Source organism: Paramisgurnus dabryanus, chromosome 12 (genome assembly GCF_030506205.2).
Source record: "Paramisgurnus dabryanus chromosome 12, PD_genome_1.1, whole genome shotgun sequence".
NCBI classification, from domain to species: Eukaryota; Metazoa; Chordata; class Actinopteri; order Cypriniformes; family Cobitidae; genus Paramisgurnus; species Paramisgurnus dabryanus.
The window spans coordinates 35087789-35108046 of NC_133348.1; the positions used below are offsets into that span (position 1 = coordinate 35087789).

The window sequence follows — 20258 nt, forward strand, 5'->3', positions numbered from 1 at the left end:
GCTTACGGCCATACCACCCTGAGCACGCCCGATCTCGTCCGATCTCGGAAGCTAAGCAGGGTCGGGCCTGGTTAGTACTTGGATGGGAGACCGCCTGGGAATACCAGGTGCTGTAAGCTTTTTGTGCTTGCTTCCTTCCTTCTTTGTCGGATGCACTTTTCTCATTTTTTACCTCGATCGCCGCATTTCCTTTCCGGATTCTGCAGTGGTTTGTCTTTTCTCCGTCTGTGCGCCAGAGGAGCCGCACAGTCTCGTCTTTTCCGCCGTCCTCCACAAGGGGGCGGTCAGAGGCTTGATTTGTGGCTTTTTGCTCACTGCCCACAGCAGCACGGCGGAGGAGCGGTCATTAACAAAGCGCTGTGTTGCAGGTGATTTGACGCCATTCACGTGTAAGAACGAGCGTATATGCTGCATGGTCTGTTCTTTGAAGGACAAAAGTTAGTTAAGTTAACCCACCCCCATTCGTTTGCTCCTCTGTGTAGGACAGCGGCTGGGTTAAAGAGACACTGCATAAATCATAAGCAGTTGTTAACACCATTAAAACGTGCAGCAAAAAAATGCTGTCAAATATTTTTTGCGTCTCTGTTATTATCACTGTTTAGCAAAGACTTTTCATTTTCTATGAATGAGTGCTGTGACTGAAAGCTGGCTTGGTTTTGATCTATCTATCTGTCTGTCTGTCTGTCTGTCTGTCTGTCTGTCTGTCTGTCTGTCTGTCTGTCTGTCTGTCTGTCTGTGAACATTTTTTCATTTTTTTACTTGATATATTTATTTATTTATTTCATTTACACAATCATTTATTATTAACTTTTATGTTTTATGTATGACGTTTTCGATTTATTTATTAATCAAATTTTTTTCTGTTTTATTATTTCTTGATATTAATTGTTACGTTCCTGTGTGTGTTTTACTTGATATATGTATTAATTTATTTATTTGTTTCATTTACACAATCATCTATTAGTAATTTATATATTTTTATTTAGTTAATTTTCCATTTATTTATTCATTTAATTTTTTTCTGTTTAATTATTTATTTATATTTATTGTAACGTTCGTTTGTGTGTTTTACTTGATATATTTATTTATTTATTTATTTCATTAACACAATCATTTATTAGGAATTTATATATTTTTGTTTATTAAATTTTCGATTTATGTATTGATTTAAATTTTTTTCTATTTAATTACTTATTGATATTTGTTGTGACGTTCCTCTGTGTGTTTTGCGTGTTTTCTGTCTCTTTCCAGCGATCCGTACCTGCATTCTTCTCAAATCCGTTCATTGGGTCTTTCTGGGGAATCCCGATGACGTCATTCATACATTCACCAATCCCGTTACACGGACTGATGTGAATCCCACTCGCCATCCCGGTAGCCAGCTTTTTTTCGCTGAAATAATGTACCCTCTTTGTTCTTTCGCTCATGCTGTCTCAGTTCATTATTGTTTGTGTTTTGTAAAGCGTCGGCACGCCTTGTTTTCTCCCCGGTCCTCTTGTTTGTTACTTTTCCCCCTCGGCTGTCTTGTCTGTCTGTTTGTTCGTTGGGAGGAAGCGGACAGGTATGAATGTCACGTGACGTCCACTATGCCCACACGTGGGCATTAATATAACTGCCAAATACACTAGGTTAAGAGCGTGTGCCACCCGCTTTACGTTTTGTGATTTTGTTAGCCAGAGTAGGTTAGTTAGGGCGTCGCTGACGCTGAAGATTTATCTACAATGGTATTTTTTTTTTTTTTTGTAGATAGATTAGAGAGCTTACGTATAGCTAGAGTGTGTATTGGTATTTCATTGCTTTTTATGTGGCACTGCTCTTGTCCCTTATCCCCTCACAACTGTGTTCGTGTTCTCTTTCTATGAATACTGTAAATATTGTTCCCACTACCCCTTTCACTGCGCTTAACCCCTGCACTTGTATTTGTGTATAATAAACCACTTGGCATCGTAGATGTCTATTGCGTCCGGTCCGGGTCTTCTCTGTCCGTTACACGCGTGATCCTCCGGACAAAACATTAATAAAACATCCCTGTTGTTGCCCTGCTTCTCTGGGTCGTAACTTTTATTTATTTTAGTTTTAATTTCTACTTTATATTTATTTATTTATTTATTTATTTATTTAATTGCTTGCTCGCTCGTTTATTCATCTGTTTATCTTTTATTGCTTATTCACGTATGGGCATTGTTTAAGAGGCCCGTTTTGACAGGGTCTCTCGCTTACGGCCATACCACCCTGAGCACGCCCGATCTCGTCCGATCTCGGAAGCTAAGCAGGGTCGGGCCTGGTTAGTACTTGGATGGGAGACCGCCTGGGAATACCAGGTGCTGTAAGCTTTTTGTGCTTGCTTCCTTCCTTCTTTGTCGGATGCACTTTTCTCATTTTTTACCTCGATCGCCGCATTTCCTTTCCGGATTCTGCAGTGGTTTGTCTTTTCTCCGTCTGTGCGCCAGAGGAGCCGCACAGTCTCGTCTTTTCCGCCGTCCTCCACAAGGGGGCGGTCAGAGGCTTGATTTGTGGCTTTTTGCTCACTGCCCACAGCAGCACGGCGGAGGAGCGGTCATTAACAAAGCGCTGTGTTGCAGGTGATTTGACGCCATTCACGTGTAAGAACGAGCGTATATGCTGCATGGTCTGTTCTTTGAAGGACAAAAGTTAGTTAAGTTAACCCACCCCCATTCGTTTGCTCCTCTGTGTAGGACAGCGGCTGGGTTAAAGAGACACTGCATAAATCATAAGCAGTTGTTAACACCATTAAAACGTGCAGCAAAAAAATGCTGTCAAATATTTTTTGCGTCTCTGTTATTATCACTGTTTAGCAAAGACTTTTCATTTTCTATGAATGAGTGCTGTGACTGAAAGCTGGCTTGGTTTTGATCTATCTATCTGTCTGTCTGTCTGTCTGTCTGTCTGTCTGTCTGTCTGTCTGTCTGTCTGTCTGTCTGTCTGTCTGTCTGTGAACATTTTTTCATTTTTTTACTTGATATATTTATTTATTTATTTCATTTACACAATCATTTATTATTAACTTTTATGTTTTATGTATGACGTTTTCGATTTATTTATTAATCAAATTTTTTTCTGTTTTATTATTTCTTGATATTAATTGTTACGTTCCTGTGTGTGTTTTACTTGATATATGTATTAATTTATTTATTTGTTTCATTTACACAATCATCTATTAGTAATTTATATATTTTTATTTAGTTAATTTTCCATTTATTTATTCATTTAATTTTTTTCTGTTTAATTATTTATTTATATTTATTGTAACGTTCGTTTGTGTGTTTTACTTGATATATTTATTTATTTATTTATTTCATTAACACAATCATTTATTAGGAATTTATATATTTTTGTTTATTAAATTTTCGATTTATGTATTGATTTAAATTTTTTTCTATTTAATTACTTATTGATATTTGTTGTGACGTTCCTCTGTGTGTTTTGCGTGTTTTCTGTCTCTTTCCAGCGATCCGTACCTGCATTCTTCTCAAATCCGTTCATTGGGTCTTTCTGGGGAATCCCGATGACGTCATTCATACATTCACCAATCCCGTTACACGGACTGATGTGAATCCCACTCGCCATCCCGGTAGCCAGCTTTTTTTCGCTGAAATAATGTACCCTCTTTGTTCTTTCGCTCATGCTGTCTCAGTTCATTATTGTTTGTGTTTTGTAAAGCGTCGGCACGCCTTGTTTTCTCCCCGGTCCTCTTGTTTGTTACTTTTCCCCCTCGGCTGTCTTGTCTGTCTGTTTGTTCGTTGGGAGGAAGCGGACAGGTATGAATGTCACGTGACGTCCACTATGCCCACACGTGGGCATTAATATAACTGCCAAATACACTAGGTTAAGAGCGTGTGCCACCCGCTTTACGTTTTGTGATTTTGTTAGCCAGAGTAGGTTAGTTAGGGCGTCGCTGACGCTGAAGATTTATCTACAATGGTATTTTTTTTTTTTTTTGTAGATAGATTAGAGAGCTTACGTATAGCTAGAGTGTGTATTGGTATTTCATTGCTTTTTATGTGGCACTGCTCTTGTCCCTTATCCCCTCACAACTGTGTTCGTGTTCTCTTTCTATGAATACTGTAAATATTGTTCCCACTACCCCTTTCACTGCGCTTAACCCCTGCACTTGTATTTGTGTATAATAAACCACTTGGCATCGTAGATGTCTATTGCGTCCGGTCCGGGTCTTCTCTGTCCGTTACACGCGTGATCCTCCGGACAAAACATTAATAAAACATCCCTGTTGTTGCCCTGCTTCTCTGGGTCGTAACTTTTATTTATTTTAGTTTTAATTTCTACTTTATATTTATTTATTTATTTATTTATTTATTTAATTGCTTGCTCGCTCGTTTATTCATCTGTTTATCTTTTATTGCTTATTCACGTATGGGCATTGTTTAAGAGGCCCGTTTTGACAGGGTCTCTCGCTTACGGCCATACCACCCTGAGCACGCCCGATCTCGTCCGATCTCGGAAGCTAAGCAGGGTCGGGCCTGGTTAGTACTTGGATGGGAGACCGCCTGGGAATACCAGGTGCTGTAAGCTTTTTGTGCTTGCTTCCTTCCTTCTTTGTCGGATGCACTTTTCTCATTTTTTACCTCGATCGCCGCATTTCCTTTCCGGATTCTGCAGTGGTTTGTCTTTTCTCCGTCTGTGCGCCAGAGGAGCCGCACAGTCTCGTCTTTTCCGCCGTCCTCCACAAGGGGGCGGTCAGAGGCTTGATTTGTGGCTTTTTGCTCACTGCCCACAGCAGCACGGCGGAGGAGCGGTCATTAACAAAGCGCTGTGTTGCAGGTGATTTGACGCCATTCACGTGTAAGAACGAGCGTATATGCTGCATGGTCTGTTCTTTGAAGGACAAAAGTTAGTTAAGTTAACCCACCCCCATTCGTTTGCTCCTCTGTGTAGGACAGCGGCTGGGTTAAAGAGACACTGCATAAATCATAAGCAGTTGTTAACACCATTAAAACGTGCAGCAAAAAAATGCTGTCAAATATTTTTTGCGTCTCTGTTATTATCACTGTTTAGCAAAGACTTTTCATTTTCTATGAATGAGTGCTGTGACTGAAAGCTGGCTTGGTTTTGATCTATCTATCTGTCTGTCTGTCTGTCTGTCTGTCTGTCTGTCTGTCTGTCTGTCTGTCTGTCTGTCTGTCTGTCTGTCTGTCTGTGAACATTTTTTCATTTTTTTACTTGATATATTTATTTATTTATTTCATTTACACAATCATTTATTATTAACTTTTATGTTTTATGTATGACGTTTTCGATTTATTTATTAATCAAATTTTTTTCTGTTTTATTATTTCTTGATATTAATTGTTACGTTCCTGTGTGTGTTTTACTTGATATATGTATTAATTTATTTATTTGTTTCATTTACACAATCATCTATTAGTAATTTATATATTTTTATTTAGTTAATTTTCCATTTATTTATTCATTTAATTTTTTTCTGTTTAATTATTTATTTATATTTATTGTAACGTTCGTTTGTGTGTTTTACTTGATATATTTATTTATTTATTTATTTCATTAACACAATCATTTATTAGGAATTTATATATTTTTGTTTATTAAATTTTCGATTTATGTATTGATTTAAATTTTTTTCTATTTAATTACTTATTGATATTTGTTGTGACGTTCCTCTGTGTGTTTTGCGTGTTTTCTGTCTCTTTCCAGCGATCCGTACCTGCATTCTTCTCAAATCCGTTCATTGGGTCTTTCTGGGGAATCCCGATGACGTCATTCATACATTCACCAATCCCGTTACACGGACTGATGTGAATCCCACTCGCCATCCCGGTAGCCAGCTTTTTTTCGCTGAAATAATGTACCCTCTTTGTTCTTTCGCTCATGCTGTCTCAGTTCATTATTGTTTGTGTTTTGTAAAGCGTCGGCACGCCTTGTTTTCTCCCCGGTCCTCTTGTTTGTTACTTTTCCCCCTCGGCTGTCTTGTCTGTCTGTTTGTTCGTTGGGAGGAAGCGGACAGGTATGAATGTCACGTGACGTCCACTATGCCCACACGTGGGCATTAATATAACTGCCAAATACACTAGGTTAAGAGCGTGTGCCACCCGCTTTACGTTTTGTGATTTTGTTAGCCAGAGTAGGTTAGTTAGGGCGTCGCTGACGCTGAAGATTTATCTACAATGGTATTTTTTTTTTTTTTTGTAGATAGATTAGAGAGCTTACGTATAGCTAGAGTGTGTATTGGTATTTCATTGCTTTTTATGTGGCACTGCTCTTGTCCCTTATCCCCTCACAACTGTGTTCGTGTTCTCTTTCTATGAATACTGTAAATATTGTTCCCACTACCCCTTTCACTGCGCTTAACCCCTGCACTTGTATTTGTGTATAATAAACCACTTGGCATCGTAGATGTCTATTGCGTCCGGTCCGGGTCTTCTCTGTCCGTTACACGCGTGATCCTCCGGACAAAACATTAATAAAACATCCCTGTTGTTGCCCTGCTTCTCTGGGTCGTAACTTTTATTTATTTTAGTTTTAATTTCTACTTTATATTTATTTATTTATTTATTTATTTATTTATTTAATTGCTTGCTCGCTCGTTTATTCATCTGTTTATCTTTTATTGCTTATTCACGTATGGGCATTGTTTAAGAGGCCCGTTTTGACAGGGTCTCTCGCTTACGGCCATACCACCCTGAGCACGCCCGATCTCGTCCGATCTCGGAAGCTAAGCAGGGTCGGGCCTGGTTAGTACTTGGATGGGAGACCGCCTGGGAATACCAGGTGCTGTAAGCTTTTTGTGCTTGCTTCCTTCCTTCTTTGTCGGATGCACTTTTCTCATTTTTTACCTCGATCGCCGCATTTCCTTTCCGGATTCTGCAGTGGTTTGTCTTTTCTCCGTCTGTGCGCCAGAGGAGCCGCACAGTCTCGTCTTTTCCGCCGTCCTCCACAAGGGGGCGGTCAGAGGCTTGATTTGTGGCTTTTTGCTCACTGCCCACAGCAGCACGGCGGAGGAGCGGTCATTAACAAAGCGCTGTGTTGCAGGTGATTTGACGCCATTCACGTGTAAGAACGAGCGTATATGCTGCATGGTCTGTTCTTTGAAGGACAAAAGTTAGTTAAGTTAACCCACCCCCATTCGTTTGTTTGCTCCTCTGTGTAGGACAGCGGCTGGGTTAAAGAGACACTGCATAAATCATAAGCAGTTGTTAACACCATTAAAACGTGCAGCAAAAAAATGCTGTCAAATATTTTTTGCGTCTCTGTTATTATCACTGTTTAGCAAAGACTTTTCATTTTCTATGAATGAGTGCTGTGACTGAAAGCTGGCTTGGTTTTGATCTATCTATCTGTCTGTCTGTCTGTCTGTCTGTCTGTCTGTCTGTCTGTCTGTCTGTCTGTCTGTCTGTCTGTCTGTGAACATTTTTTCATTTTTTTACTTGATATATTTATTTATTTATTTCATTTACACAATCATTTATTATTAACTTTTATGTTTTATGTATGACGTTTTCGATTTATTTATTAATCAAATTTTTTTCTGTTTTATTATTTCTTGATATTAATTGTTACGTTCCTGTGTGTGTTTTACTTGATATATGTATTAATTTATTTATTTGTTTCATTTACACAATCATCTATTAGTAATTTATATATTTTTATTTAGTTAATTTTCCATTTATTTATTCATTTAATTTTTTTCTGTTTAATTATTTATTTATATTTATTGTAACGTTCGTTTGTGTGTTTTACTTGATATATTTATTTATTTATTTATTTCATTAACACAATCATTTATTAGGAATTTATATATTTTTGTTTATTAAATTTTCGATTTATGTATTGATTTAAATTTTTTTCTATTTAATTACTTATTGATATTTGTTGTGACGTTCCTCTGTGTGTTTTGCGTGTTTTCTGTCTCTTTCCAGCGATCCGTACCTGCATTCTTCTCAAATCCGTTCATTGGGTCTTTCTGGGGAATCCCGATGACGTCATTCATACATTCACCAATCCCGTTACACGGACTGATGTGAATCCCACTCGCCATCCCGGTAGCCAGCTTTTTTTCGCTGAAATAATGTACCCTCTTTGTTCTTTCGCTCATGCTGTCTCAGTTCATTATTGTTTGTGTTTTGTAAAGCGTCGGCACGCCTTGTTTTCTCCCCGGTCCTCTTGTTTGTTACTTTTCCCCCTCGGCTGTCTTGTCTGTCTGTTTGTTCGTTGGGAGGAAGCGGACAGGTATGAATGTCACGTGACGTCCACTATGCCCACACGTGGGCATTAATATAACTGCCAAATACACTAGGTTAAGAGCGTGTGCCACCCGCTTTACGTTTTGTGATTTTGTTAGCCAGAGTAGGTTAGTTAGGGCGTCGCTGACGCTGAAGATTTATCTACAATGGTATTTTTTTTTTTTTTTTGTAGATAGATTAGAGAGCTTACGTATAGCTAGAGTGTGTATTGGTATTTCATTGCTTTTTATGTGGCACTGCTCTTGTCCCTTATCCCCTCACAACTGTGTTCGTGTTCTCTTTCTATGAATACTGTAAATATTGTTCCCACTACCCCTTTCACTGCGCTTAACCCCTGCACTTGTATTTGTGTATAATAAACCACTTGGCATCGTAGATGTCTATTGCGTCCGGTCCGGGTCTTCTCTGTCCGTTACACGCGTGATCCTCCGGACAAAACATTAATAAAACATCCCTGTTGTTGCCCTGCTTCTCTGGGTCGTAACTTTTATTTATTTTAGTTTTAATTTCTACTTTATATTTATTTATTTATTTATTTATTTATTTATTTAATTGCTTGCTCGCTCGTTTATTCATCTGTTTATCTTTTATTGCTTATTCACGTATGGGCATTGTTTAAGAGGCCCGTTTTGACAGGGTCTCTCGCTTACGGCCATACCACCCTGAGCACGCCCGATCTCGTCCGATCTCGGAAGCTAAGCAGGGTCGGGCCTGGTTAGTACTTGGATGGGAGACCGCCTGGGAATACCAGGTGCTGTAAGCTTTTTGTGCTTGCTTCCTTCCTTCTTTGTCGGATGCACTTTTCTCATTTTTTACCTCGATCGCCGCATTTCCTTTCCGGATTCTGCAGTGGTTTGTCTTTTCTCCGTCTGTGCGCCAGAGGAGCCGCACAGTCTCGTCTTTTCCGCCGTCCTCCACAAGGGGGCGGTCAGAGGCTTGATTTGTGGCTTTTTGCTCACTGCCCACAGCAGCACGGCGGAGGAGCGGTCATTAACAAAGCGCTGTGTTGCAGGTGATTTGACGCCATTCACGTGTAAGAACGAGCGTATATGCTGCATGGTCTGTTCTTTGAAGGACAAAAGTTAGTTAAGTTAACCCACCCCCATTCGTTTGCTCCTCTGTGTAGGACAGCGGCTGGGTTAAAGAGACACTGCATAAATCATAAGCAGTTGTTAACACCATTAAAACGTGCAGCAAAAAAATGCTGTCAAATATTTTTTGCGTCTCTGTTATTATCACTGTTTAGCAAAGACTTTTCATTTTCTATGAATGAGTGCTGTGACTGAAAGCTGGCTTGGTTTTGATCTATCTATCTGTCTGTCTGTCTGTCTGTCTGTCTGTCTGTCTGTCTGTCTGTCTGTCTGTCTGTCTGTCTGTCTGTGAACATTTTTTCATTTTTTTACTTGATATATTTATTTATTTATTTCATTTACACAATCATTTATTATTAACTTTTATGTTTTATGTATGACGTTTTCGATTTATTTATTAATCAAATTTTTTTCTGTTTTATTATTTCTTGATATTAATTGTTACGTTCCTGTGTGTGTTTTACTTGATATATGTATTAATTTATTTATTTGTTTCATTTACACAATCATCTATTAGTAATTTATATATTTTTATTTAGTTAATTTTCCATTTATTTATTCATTTAATTTTTTTCTGTTTAATTATTTATTTATATTTATTGTAACGTTCGTTTGTGTGTTTTACTTGATATATTTATTTATTTATTTATTTCATTAACACAATCATTTATTAGGAATTTATATATTTTTGTTTATTAAATTTTCGATTTATGTATTGATTTAAATTTTTTTCTATTTAATTACTTATTGATATTTGTTGTGACGTTCCTCTGTGTGTTTTGCGTGTTTTCTGTCTCTTTCCAGCGATCCGTACCTGCATTCTTCTCAAATCCGTTCATTGGGTCTTTCTGGGGAATCCCGATGACGTCATTCATACATTCACCAATCCCGTTACACGGACTGATGTGAATCCCACTCGCCATCCCGGTAGCCAGCTTTTTTTCGCTGAAATAATGTACCCTCTTTGTTCTTTCGCTCATGCTGTCTCAGTTCATTATTGTTTGTGTTTTGTAAAGCGTCGGCACGCCTTGTTTTCTCCCCGGTCCTCTTGTTTGTTACTTTTCCCCCTCGGCTGTCTTGTCTGTCTGTTTGTTCGTTGGGAGGAAGCGGACAGGTATGAATGTCACGTGACGTCCACTATGCCCACACGTGGGCATTAATATAACTGCCAAATACACTAGGTTAAGAGCGTGTGCCACCCGCTTTACGTTTTGTGATTTTGTTAGCCAGAGTAGGTTAGTTAGGGCGTCGCTGACGCTGAAGATTTATCTACAATGGTATTTTTTTTTTTTTTTGTAGATAGATTAGAGAGCTTACGTATAGCTAGAGTGTGTATTGGTATTTCATTGCTTTTTATGTGGCACTGCTCTTGTCCCTTATCCCCTCACAACTGTGTTCGTGTTCTCTTTCTATGAATACTGTAAATATTGTTCCCACTACCCCTTTCACTGCGCTTAACCCCTGCACTTGTATTTGTGTATAATAAACCACTTGGCATCGTAGATGTCTATTGCGTCCGGTCCGGGTCTTCTCTGTCCGTTACAACGCGTGATCCTCCGGACAAAACATTAATAAAACATCCCTGTTGTTGCCCTGCTTCTCTGGGTCGTAACTTTTATTTATTTTAGTTTTAATTTCTACTTTATATTTATTTATTTATTTATTTATTTATTTATTTAATTGCTTGCTCGCTCGTTTATTCATCTGTTTATCTTTTATTGCTTATTCACGTATGGGCATTGTTTAAGAGGCCCGTTTTGACAGGGTCTCTCGCTTACGGCCATACCACCCTGAGCACGCCCGATCTCGTCCGATCTCGGAAGCTAAGCAGGGTCGGGCCTGGTTAGTACTTGGATGGGAGACCGCCTGGGAATACCAGGTGCTGTAAGCTTTTTGTGCTTGCTTCCTTCCTTCTTTGTCGGATGCACTTTTCTCATTTTTTACCTCGATCGCCGCATTTCCTTTCCGGATTCTGCAGTGGTTTGTCTTTTCTCCGTCTGTGCGCCAGAGGAGCCGCACAGTCTCGTCTTTTCCGCCGTCCTCCACAAGGGGGCGGTCAGAGGCTTGATTTGTGGCTTTTTGCTCACTGCCCACAGCAGCACGGCGGAGGAGCGGTCATTAACAAAGCGCTGTGTTGCAGGTGATTTGACGCCATTCACGTGTAAGAACGAGCGTATATGCTGCATGGTCTGTTCTTTGAAGGACAAAAGTTAGTTAAGTTAACCCACCCCCATTCGTTTGCTCCTCTGTGTAGGACAGCGGCTGGGTTAAAGAGACACTGCATAAATCATAAGCAGTTGTTAACACCATTAAAACGTGCAGCAAAAAAATGCTGTCAAATATTTTTTGCGTCTCTGTTATTATCACTGTTTAGCAAAGACTTTTCATTTTCTATGAATGAGTGCTGTGACTGAAAGCTGGCTTGGTTTTGATCTATCTATCTGTCTGTCTGTCTGTCTGTCTGTCTGTCTGTCTGTCTGTCTGTCTGTCTGTCTGTCTGTCTGTCTGTGAACATTTTTTCATTTTTTTACTTGATATATTTATTTATTTATTTCATTTACACAATCATTTATTATTAACTTTTATGTTTTATGTATGACGTTTTCGATTTATTTATTAATCAAATTTTTTTCTGTTTTATTATTTCTTGATATTAATTGTTACGTTCCTGTGTGTGTTTTACTTGATATATGTATTAATTTATTTATTTGTTTCATTTACACAATCATCTATTAGTAATTTATATATTTTTATTTAGTTAATTTTCCATTTATTTATTCATTTAATTTTTTTCTGTTTAATTATTTATTTATATTTATTGTAACGTTCGTTTGTGTGTTTTACTTGATATATTTATTTATTTATTTATTTCATTAACACAATCATTTATTAGGAATTTATATATTTTTGTTTATTAAATTTTCGATTTATGTATTGATTTAAATTTTTTTCTATTTAATTACTTATTGATATTTGTTGTGACGTTCCTCTGTGTGTTTTGCGTGTTTTCTGTCTCTTTCCAGCGATCCGTACCTGCATTCTTCTCAAATCCGTTCATTGGGTCTTTCTGGGGAATCCCGATGACGTCATTCATACATTCACCAATCCCGTTACACGGACTGATGTGAATCCCACTCGCCATCCCGGTAGCCAGCTTTTTTTCGCTGAAATAATGTACCCTCTTTGTTCTTTCGCTCATGCTGTCTCAGTTCATTATTGTTTGTGTTTTGTAAAGCGTCGGCACGCCTTGTTTTCTCCCCGGTCCTCTTGTTTGTTACTTTTCCCCCTCGGCTGTCTTGTCTGTCTGTTTGTTCGTTGGGAGGAAGCGGACAGGTATGAATGTCACGTGACGTCCACTATGCCCACACGTGGGCATTAATATAACTGCCAAATACACTAGGTTAAGAGCGTGTGCCACCCGCTTTACGTTTTGTGATTTTGTTAGCCAGAGTAGGTTAGTTAGGGCGTCGCTGACGCTGAAGATTTATCTACAATGGTATTTTTTTTTTTTTTTGTAGATAGATTAGAGAGCTTACGTATAGCTAGAGTGTGTATTGGTATTTCATTGCTTTTTATGTGGCACTGCTCTTGTCCCTTATCCCCTCACAACTGTGTTCGTGTTCTCTTTCTATGAATACTGTAAATATTGTTCCCACTACCCCTTTCACTGCGCTTAACCCCTGCACTTGTATTTGTGTATAATAAACCACTTGGCATCGTAGATGTCTATTGCGTCCGGTCCGGGTCTTCTCTGTCCGTTACACGCGTGATCCTCCGGACAAAACATTAATAAAACATCCCTGTTGTTGCCCTGCTTCTCTGGGTCGTAACTTTTATTTATTTTAGTTTTAATTTCTACTTTATATTTATTTATTTATTTATTTATTTATTTATTTAATTGCTTGCTCGCTCGTTTATTCATCTGTTTATCTTTTATTGCTTATTCACGTATGGGCATTGTTTAAGAGGCCCGTTTTGACAGGGTCTCTCGCTTACGGCCATACCACCCTGAGCACGCCCGATCTCGTCCGATCTCGGAAGCTAAGCAGGGTCGGGCCTGGTTAGTACTTGGATGGGAGACCGCCTGGGAATACCAGGTGCTGTAAGCTTTTTGTGCTTGCTTCCTTCCTTCTTTGTCGGATGCACTTTTCTCATTTTTTACCTCGATCGCCGCATTTCCTTTCCGGATTCTGCAGTGGTTTGTCTTTTCTCCGTCTGTGCGCCAGAGGAGCCGCACAGTCTCGTCTTTTCCGCCGTCCTCCACAAGGGGGCGGTCAGAGGCTTGATTTGTGGCTTTTTGCTCACTGCCCACAGCAGCACGGCGGAGGAGCGGTCATTAACAAAGCGCTGTGTTGCAGGTGATTTGACGCCATTCACGTGTAAGAACGAGCGTATATGCTGCATGGTCTGTTCTTTGAAGGACAAAAGTTAGTTAAGTTAACCCACCCCCATTCGTTTGCTCCTCTGTGTAGGACAGCGGCTGGGTTAAAGAGACACTGCATAAATCATAAGCAGTTGTTAACACCATTAAAACGTGCAGCAAAAAAATGCTGTCAAATATTTTTTGCGTCTCTGTTATTATCACTGTTTAGCAAAGACTTTTCATTTTCTATGAATGAGTGCTGTGACTGAAAGCTGGCTTGGTTTTGATCTATCTATCTGTCTGTCTGTCTGTCTGTCTGTCTGTCTGTCTGTCTGTCTGTCTGTCTGTCTGTCTGTCTGTCTGTGAACATTTTTTCATTTTTTTACTTGATATATTTATTTATTTATTTCATTTACACAATCATTTATTATTAACTTTTATGTTTTATGTATGACGTTTTCGATTTATTTATTAATCAAATTTTTTTCTGTTTTATTATTTCTTGATATTAATTGTTACGTTCCTGTGTGTGTTTTACTTGATATATGTATTAATTTATTTATTTGTTTCATTTACACAATCATCTATTAGTAATTTATATATTTTTATTTAGTTAATTTTCCATTTATTTATTCATTTAATTTTTTTCTGTTTAATTATTTATTTATATTTATTGTAACGTTCGTTTGTGTGTTTTACTTGATATATTTATTTATTTATTTATTTCATTAACACAATCATTTATTAGGAATTTATATATTTTTGTTTATTAAATTTTCGATTTATGTATTGATTTAAATTTTTTTCTATTTAATTACTTATTGATATTTGTTGTGACGTTCCTCTGTGTGTTTTGCGTGTTTTCTGTCTCTTTCCAGCGATCCGTACCTGCATTCTTCTCAAATCCGTTCATTGGGTCTTTCTGGGGAATCCCGATGACGTCATTCATACATTCACCAATCCCGTTACACGGACTGATGTGAATCCCACTCGCCATCCCGGTAGCCAGCTTTTTTTCGCTGAAATAATGTACCCTCTTTGTTCTTTCGCTCATGCTGTCTCAGTTCATTATTGTTTGTGTTTTGTAAAGCGTCGGCACGCCTTGTTTTCTCCCCGGTCCTCTTGTTTGTTACTTTTCCCCCTCGGCTGTCTTGTCTGTCTGTTTGTTCGTTGGGAGGAAGCGGACAGGTATGAATGTCACGTGACGTCCACTATGCCCACACGTGGGCATTAATATAACTGCCAAATACACTAGGTTAAGAGCGTGTGCCACCCGCTTTACGTTTTGTGATTTTGTTAGCCAGAGTAGGTTAGTTAGGGCGTCGCTGACGCTGAAGATTTATCTACAATGGTATTTTTTTTTTTTTTTGTAGATAGATTAGAGAGCTTACGTATAGCTAGAGTGTGTATTGGTATTTCATTGCTTTTTATGTGGCACTGCTCTTGTCCCTTATCCCCTCACAACTGTGTTCGTGTTCTCTTTCTATGAATACTGTAAATATTGTTCCCACTACCCCTTTCACTGCGCTTAACCCCTGCACTTGTATTTGTGTATAATAAACCACTTGGCATCGTAGATGTCTATTGCGTCCGGTCCGGGTCTTCTCTGTCCGTTACACGCGTGATCCTCCGGACAAAACATTAATAAAACATCCCTGTTGTTGCCCTGCTTCTCTGGGTCGTAACTTTTATTTATTTTAGTTTTAATTTCTACTTTATATTTATTTATTTATTTATTTATTTATTTATTTAATTGCTTGCTCGCTCGTTTATTCATCTGTTTATCTTTTATTGCTTATTCACGTATGGGCATTGTTTAAGAGGCCCGTTTTGACAGGGTCTCTCGCTTACGGCCATACCACCCTGAGCACGCCCGATCTCGTCCGATCTCGGAAGCTAAGCAGGGTCGGGCCTGGTTAGTACTTGGATGGGAGACCGCCTGGGAATACCAGGTGCTGTAAGCTTTTTGTGCTTGCTTCCTTCCTTCTTTGTCGGATGCACTTTTCTCATTTTTTACCTCGATCGCCGCATTTCCTTTCCGGATTCTGCAGTGGTTTGTCTTTTCTCCGTCTGTGCGCCAGAGGAGCCGCACAGTCTCGTCTTTTCCGCCGTCCTCCACAAGGGGGCGGTCAGAGGCTTGATTTGTGGCTTTTTGCTCACTGCCCACAGCAGCACGGCGGAGGAGCGGTCATTAACAAAGCGCTGTGTTGCAGGTGATTTGACGCCATTCACGTGTAAGAACGAGCGTATATGCTGCATGGTCTGTTCTTTGAAGGACAAAAGTTAGTTAAGTTAACCCACCCCCATTCGTTTGCTCCTCTGTGTAGGACAGCGGCTGGGTTAAAGAGACACTGCATAAATCATAAGCAGTTGTTAACACCATTAAAACGTGCAGCAAAAAAATGCTGTCAAATATTTTTTGCGTCTCTGTTATTATCACTGTTTAGCAAAGACTTTTCATTTTCTATGAATGAGTGCTGTGACTGAAAGCTGGCTTGGTTTTGATCTATCTATCTGTCTGTCTGTCTGTCTGTCTGTCTGTCTGTCTGTCTGTCTGTCTGTCTGTCTGTCTGTCTGTCTGTGAACATTTTTTCATTTTTTTACTTGATATATTTATTTATTTATTTCATTTACACAATCATTTATTATTAACTTTTATGTTTTATGTATGACGTTTTCGATTTATTTATTAATCAAATTTTTTTCTGTTTTATTATTTCTTGATATTAATTGTTACGTTCCTGTGTGTGTTTTACTTGATATATGTATTAATTTATTTATTTGTTTCATTTACACAATCATCTATTAGTAATTTATATATTTTTATTTAGTTAATTTTCCATTTATTTATTCATTTAATTTTTTTCTGTTTAATTATTTATTTATATTTATTGTAACGTTCGTTTGTGTGTTTTACTTGATATATTTATTTATTTATTTATTTCATTAACACAATCATTTATTAGGAATTTATATATTTTTGTTTATTAAATTTTCGATTTATGTATTGATTTAAATTTTTTTCTATTTAATTACTTATTGATATTTGTTGTGACGTTCCTCTGTGTGTTTTGCGTGTTTTCTGTCTCTTTCCAGCGATCCGTACCTGCATTCTTCTCAAATCCGTTCATTGGGTCTTTCTGGGGAATCCCGATGACGTCATTCATACATTCACCAATCCCGTTACACGGACTGATGTGAATCCCACTCGCCATCCCGGTAGCCAGCTTTTTTTCGCTGAAATAATGTACCCTCTTTGTTCTTTCGCTCATGCTGTCTCAGTTCATTATTGTTTGTGTTTTGTAAAGCGTCGGCACGCCTTGTTTTCTCCCCGGTCCTCTTGTTTGTTACTTTTCCCCCTCGGCTGTCTTGTCTGTCTGTTTGTTCGTTGGGAGGAAGCGGACAGGTATGAATGTCACGTGACGTCCACTATGCCCACACGTGGGCATTAATATAACTGCCAAATACACTAGGTTAAGAGCGTGTGCCACCCGCTTTACGTTTTGTGATTTTGTTAGCCAGAGTAGGTTAGTTAGGGCGTCGCTGACGCTGAAGATTTATCTACAATGGTATTTTTTTTTTTTTTTGTAGATAGATTAGAGAGCTTACGTATAGCTAGAGTGTGTATTGGTATTTCATTGCTTTTTATGTGGCACTGCTCTTGTCCCTTATCCCCTCACAACTGTGTTCGTGTTCTCTTTCTATGAATACTGTAAATATTGTTCCCACTACCCCTTTCACTGCGCTTAACCCCTGCACTTGTATTTGTGTATAATAAACCACTTGGCATCGTAGATGTCTATTGCGTCCGGTCCGGGTCTTCTCTGTCCGTTACACGCGTGATCCTCCGGACAAAACATTAATAAAACATCCCTGTTGTTGCCCTGCTTCTCTGGGTCGTAACTTTTATTTATTTTAGTTTTAATTTCTACTTTATATTTATTTATTTATTTATTTATTTATTTATTTAATTGCTTGCTCGCTCGTTTATTCATCTGTTTATCTTTTATTGCTTATTCACGTATGGGCATTGTTTAAGAGGCCCGTTTTGACAGGGTCTCTCGCTTACGGCCATACCACCCTGAGCACGCCCGATCTCGTCCGATCTCGGAAGCTAAGCAGGGTCGGGCCTGGTTAGTACTTGGATGGGAGACCGCCTGGGAATACCAGGTGCTGTAAGCTTTTTGTGCTTGCTTCCTTCCTTCTTTGTCGGATGCACTTTTCTCATTTTTTACCTCGATCGCCGCATTTCCTTTCCGGATTCTGCAGTGGTTTGTCTTTTCTCCGTCTGTGCGCCAGAGGAGCCGCACAGTCTCGTCTTTTCCGCCGTCCTCCACAAGGGGGCGGTCAGAGGCTTGATTTGTGGCTTTTTGCTCACTGCCCACAGCAGCACGGCGGAGGAGCGGTCATTAACAAAGCGCTGTGTTGCAGGTGATTTGACGCCATTCACGTGTAAGAACGAGCGTATATGCTGCATGGTCTGTTCTTTGAAGGACAAAAGTTAGTTAAGTTAACCCACCCCCATTCGTTTGCTCCTCTGTGTAGGACAGCGGCTGGGTTAAAGAGACACTGCATAAATCATAAGCAGTTGTTAACACCATTAAAACGTGCAGCAAAAAAATGCTGTCAAATATTTTTTGCGTCTCTGTTATTATCACTGTTTAGCAAAGACTTTTCATTTTCTATGAATGAGTGCTGTGACTGAAAGCTGGCTTGGTTTTGATCTATCTATCTGTCTGTCTGTCTGTCTGTCTGTCTGTCTGTCTGTCTGTCTGTCTGTCTGTCTGTCTGTCTGTCTGTGAACATTTTTTCATTTTTTTACTTGATATATTTATTTATTTATTTCATTTACACAATCATTTATTATTAACTTTTATGTTTTATGTATGACGTTTTCGATTTATTTATTAATCAAATTTTTTTCTGTTTTATTATTTCTTGATATTAATTGTTACGTTCCTGTGTGTGTTTTACTTGATATATGTATTAATTTATTTATTTGTTTCATTTACACAATCATCTATTAGTAATTTATATATTTTTATTTAGTTAATTTTCCATTTATTTATTCATTTAATTTTTTTCTGTTTAATTATTTATTTATATTTATTGTAACGTTCGTTTGTGTGTTTTACTTGATTATTTATTTATTTATTTATTTCATTAACACAATCATTTATTAGGAATTTATATATTTTTGTTTATTAAATTTTCGATTTATGTATTGATTTAAATTTTTTTCTATTTAATTACTTATTGATATTTGTTGTGACGTTCCTCTGTGTGTTTTGCGTGTTTTCTGTCTCTTTCCAGCGATCCGTACCTGCATTCTTCTCAAATCCGTTCATTGGGTCTTTCTGGGGAATCCCGATGACGTCATTCATACATTCACCAATCCCGTTACACGGACTGATGTGAATCCCACTCGCCATCCCGGTAGCCAGCTTTTTTTCGCTGAAATAATGTACCCTCTTTGTTCTTTCGCTCATGCTGTCTCAGTTCATTATTGTTTGTGTTTTGTAAAGCGTCGGCACGCCTTGTTTTCTCCCCGGTCCTCTTGTTTGTTACTTTTCCCCCTCGGCTGTCTTGTCTGTCTGTTTGTTCGTTGGGAGGAAGCGGACAGGTATGAATGTCACGTGACGTCCACTATGCCCACACGTGGGCATTAATATAACTGCCAAATACACTAGGTTAAGAGCGTGTGCCACCCGCTTTACGTTTTGTGATTTTGTTAGCCAGAGTAGGTTAGTTAGGGCGTCGCTGACGCTGAAGATTTATCTACAATGGTATTTTTTTTTTTTTTTGTAGATAGATTAGAGAGCTTACGTATAGCTAGAGTGTGTATTGGTATTTCATTGCTTTTTATGTGGCACTGCTCTTGTCCCTTATCCCCTCACAACTGTGTTCGTGTTCTCTTTCTATGAATACTGTAAATATTGTTCCCACTACCCCTTTCACTGCGCTTAACCCCTGCACTTGTATTTGTGTATAATAAACCACTTGGCATCGTAGATGTCTATTGCGTCCGGTCCGGGTCTTCTCTGTCCGTTACACGCGTGATCCTCCGGACAAAACATTAATAAAACATCCCTGTTGTTGCCCTGCTTCTCTGGGTCGTAACTTTTATTTATTTTAGTTTTAATTTCTACTTTATATTTATTTATTTATTTATTTATTTATTTATTTAATTGCTTGCTCGCTCGTTTATTCATCTGTTTATCTTTTATTGCTTATTCACGTATGGGCATTGTTTAAGAGGCCCGTTTTGACAGGGTCTCTCGCTTACGGCCATACCACCCTGAGCACGCCCGATCTCGTCCGATCTCGGAAGCTAAGCAGGGTCGGGCCTGGTTAGTACTTGGATGGGAGACCGCCTGGGAATACCAGGTGCTGTAAGCTTTTTGTGCTTGCTTCCTTCCTTCTTTGTCGGATGCACTTTTCTCATTTTTTACCTCGATCGCCGCATTTCCTTTCCGGATTCTGCAGTGGTTTGTCTTTTCTCCGTCTGTGCGCCAGAGGAGCCGCACAGTCTCGTCTTTTCCGCCGTCCTCCACAAGGGGGCGGTCA

At 38.8% G+C, this 20258-nt stretch overlaps 10 non-coding genes across 10 annotated transcripts; all 10 read left to right on the top strand.

Moving 5' to 3' along the window:
• LOC135766510 (5S ribosomal RNA) lies at positions 1-119 on the top strand. Its single transcript, XR_010541696.1, has one exon. It is a non-coding gene; the product is annotated as a 5S ribosomal RNA (ribosomal RNA).
• A 2095-nt stretch (positions 120-2214) lies between these two features.
• Positions 2215-2333, top strand: LOC135766509 (5S ribosomal RNA). Its single transcript, XR_010541695.1, has one exon. It is a non-coding gene; the product is annotated as a 5S ribosomal RNA (ribosomal RNA).
• Positions 2334-4432: 2099 nt separating this feature from the next.
• Positions 4433-4551, top strand: LOC135766508 (5S ribosomal RNA). The gene has a single exon (XR_010541694.1). It is a non-coding gene; the product is annotated as a 5S ribosomal RNA (ribosomal RNA).
• Positions 4552-6658: 2107 nt separating this feature from the next.
• Positions 6659-6777, top strand: LOC135766507 (5S ribosomal RNA). The gene has a single exon (XR_010541693.1). It is a non-coding gene; the product is annotated as a 5S ribosomal RNA (ribosomal RNA).
• A 2104-nt stretch (positions 6778-8881) lies between these two features.
• Positions 8882-9000, top strand: LOC135750193 (5S ribosomal RNA). The gene has a single exon (XR_010541705.1). It is a non-coding gene; the product is annotated as a 5S ribosomal RNA (ribosomal RNA).
• A 2100-nt stretch (positions 9001-11100) lies between these two features.
• Positions 11101-11219, top strand: LOC135766518 (5S ribosomal RNA). Its single transcript, XR_010532636.1, has one exon. It is a non-coding gene; the product is annotated as a 5S ribosomal RNA (ribosomal RNA).
• A 2099-nt stretch (positions 11220-13318) lies between these two features.
• On the top strand, positions 13319-13437 carry LOC135766517 (5S ribosomal RNA). The gene has a single exon (XR_010541703.1). It is a non-coding gene; the product is annotated as a 5S ribosomal RNA (ribosomal RNA).
• A 2099-nt stretch (positions 13438-15536) lies between these two features.
• LOC135766516 (5S ribosomal RNA) lies at positions 15537-15655 on the top strand. Its single transcript, XR_010541702.1, has one exon. It is a non-coding gene; the product is annotated as a 5S ribosomal RNA (ribosomal RNA).
• A 2099-nt stretch (positions 15656-17754) lies between these two features.
• Positions 17755-17873, top strand: LOC135766505 (5S ribosomal RNA). The gene has a single exon (XR_010541692.1). It is a non-coding gene; the product is annotated as a 5S ribosomal RNA (ribosomal RNA).
• Positions 17874-19971: 2098 nt separating this feature from the next.
• On the top strand, positions 19972-20090 carry LOC135750192 (5S ribosomal RNA). Its single transcript, XR_010532621.1, has one exon. It is a non-coding gene; the product is annotated as a 5S ribosomal RNA (ribosomal RNA).
• Positions 20091-20258: the final 168 nt, after the last annotated feature.